Genomic DNA, 2,723 nt, shown 5'->3' on the forward strand with positions numbered 1-2,723 from the left:
CCAAGTCGGGAGCGATAACTCTGACTTGTTCCAGGAAAATTCTCCAAGACTCCTCGGCCCCATCAGCAATAGAGTCCTCCAACTCGGCGTATGCGTTCCGAGAATTCATCAAGTCCTTCCTCACAGCCACAATATCTTGAAATAAGCTGTGGTAGCTGTCTTGTGCTGTTTTCCTCAAATTTGCCTCCAAAGTGCATTGAGCCCGCAGCTTACTCTCCTCCTCCTTAAGGTGATCCCTCTCCTTCCTCAACTTATCTCTCTCCTCCTTCAACTCTTTTTCATGTTTTTCATAAATAAGAAGTCTCCCCTCCAACTCCTCAACCTTCGAGGATGCCCCCAAAGAGCTGAGGGGAGTCTTCTCAAAAATGTCCAAAAGTTTGCCACAAACACCCGCCGCCCTAAAACTCTCCTCGGCCAGAGCGGTAAGGTGGCTCCGAACAGAAGCATCATCCATGCTTATATAAGGATAGATGTTCTTTCGGACGAATGCAAGAGCATCCGCCTTAACCCCACCATCCAAAGAAGAGCCAGACTCCGAAGTCTTGCGCTTCTTCTTCTCTGGCTCAGAGAGTAGTTGGGCAGAAGGGAGTGGTCGAAACAAACTTGAGGAGGAAATTATAATGGGTTGAGAAGGAGAGCCCGTATTCTTAGGAGGAGGAGGAGGAGGAGGAGGAGAGGTAATCGCCCGGGCACCACCAGCCCTAGCCCGGGACTTCGCCTTGGCCTCCTGCACTCGCTGAAAAGCCTCCTGAGCATTCTTCCTTGCCATATCTACAAGAAAAACAGCTAACAGTTACAAGTCGGCAACATTCAAGTCGGTAGAAACAACTCGGAAATAAGAGATGCATGCACTACCTAGTTGAGATTGAACAAAAGTCGGCGTTCCCTGGAGGATTTTCCTGGTATCCAAGTACGGGGTCCTCCCCCACGCTTCTCGGAAAAACCCCACAATGGTTGCCTCCACCTCATCCAGGTCATCTGGACCATACTTTTCACAAGAGGAAGGCGGCAACCAATAAAGGGGGAAGCGAGGGGAGGAATGCTCATCCAGGAAAAAGGGGTGGTGACCCTCTACAGCTTGTACTTTGAAAAAATAGTTTTTGAAGTCATGAAAAGATTCGTCAAAAAGGGTGAAAATCCTCCGACCTTGTATGGCTCGGAAGGATACCCACTGCTGTTTGTTGTTTAGCCCACTAAAGGGCTTAGTCATGTGAAAGAGAAAGAAGAAAATCCTCAAAGAGGTCGGAAAGTCCAGAGCGTGGCTAATAAACTGATAGATCTTCAAAAAACCCCAAGAATTGGGGTGAAGTTGAGTAGGGGCAACTCTACAGTGGCGCAAAACAGATATCTCAAAATCGGAGAAAGGAAGAAAAACACCCAAGCGGGTGATCATACATTCATACATGAAGAAAAAATGAGGGGCCGCTTCATTAACTCTCCCAAAACAGACCCGGTCTTCAGGACCCGGGATTATCAGTTCATATTTTGGCTCGTCCTCCTCCGAAGTACAGAGCCTGTGATGAGTACGAAGATGAGTGATAAACTCAGCATCGACCAACGGTTCCTCCCCAAGGACCGTAACATCAACCCACTGAGAAAGAACGTCTACGGAAGCCATTTTTATATATAAAGAAAAAGTGGCAGAAACCTACAAAAGGGAAAAAGAAAAAGAAAAATCAAAAAACATGGCCCCTAAAGAGGAGAGATACGAAGCTAGAACCTACAGGTCAACCTATCCACTCACAAAACAAAACATGCAAACATAAGGCATGACATGGAAGAAACAAAACTAACCTTTATCCGAAGAAAGGAAGGCCGGAGAGAACGGAAATCTTCGAACACAAGAATGCAGCACGAGCAGGGAAAGAAAAAGTTTGAAAGATTGCAGAAACGGAAAATTGAAAAAGAGGGAAAGTATTTGGATCCCGAGTAGAATACTCGAACCCAAATCTTAAAGGAAATTGGGCTCGAGTAGGGGAACTGTTCATACCCTGACCCAACGATAAAGGCCCAGGTCCAAATAAAAGGCCTAATCTGAAGGATTAAGCCTAGCTAAGTACCGACCTTCACATAAGAAGTCGGTATCAACCACGACTTGGTCTGAAGAAGTCGGATGTGAGATTAGCTGGCAGATAAATACTCATTCGAATGAGTAACCGCCCCTGAAATCTCTCTAACCACTTCATAAAGCCATATCTTAACCTCCCCAAGATAATAGGGACGGTTACATCCTAAAGATACGGCACTACTCCAACGGTGGTTATTGGCTCACCACTATAAATACACTGACACCCCTCAGGTATCTCTAAGTCCAATACTCTCTAGACCTGCTCACACTCTTGCTAACTTAGGCATCGGAGTGTCTTTGCAGGTACCACCCCCCATTCACTCGCGGGCACAAGTCGGACGGAACCTCCCGAGTTGCAGACCCATCCGGAGTTCCCCTCCTTCGCGCACTTGGGCCGTCAAACGTCATCAATCTCATTAATCTCCGGTTACCCACCGTAACAGGACTCTTGTTTTCTAATTCCATGGTGACATTAGTTTTAGTAGTTAAAAGTGACATAAATTTGATTAACAAATAAAATATTAACATATAGCAAAAAAATTAAATCTAAAATCAAAATGATTTTCTTTCTTTTATGATTTTTTATGATTATTTTTATTAAAATAATTTTTTATAATTATTTTATAATTATAAAGTTTTATTTCAAAAAAATAAT

The sequence above is a fragment of the Arachis duranensis genome, chromosome 3, assembly GCF_000817695.3.
Source record: "Arachis duranensis cultivar V14167 chromosome 3, aradu.V14167.gnm2.J7QH, whole genome shotgun sequence".
NCBI lineage: Eukaryota > Viridiplantae > Streptophyta > Magnoliopsida > Fabales > Fabaceae > Arachis > Arachis duranensis.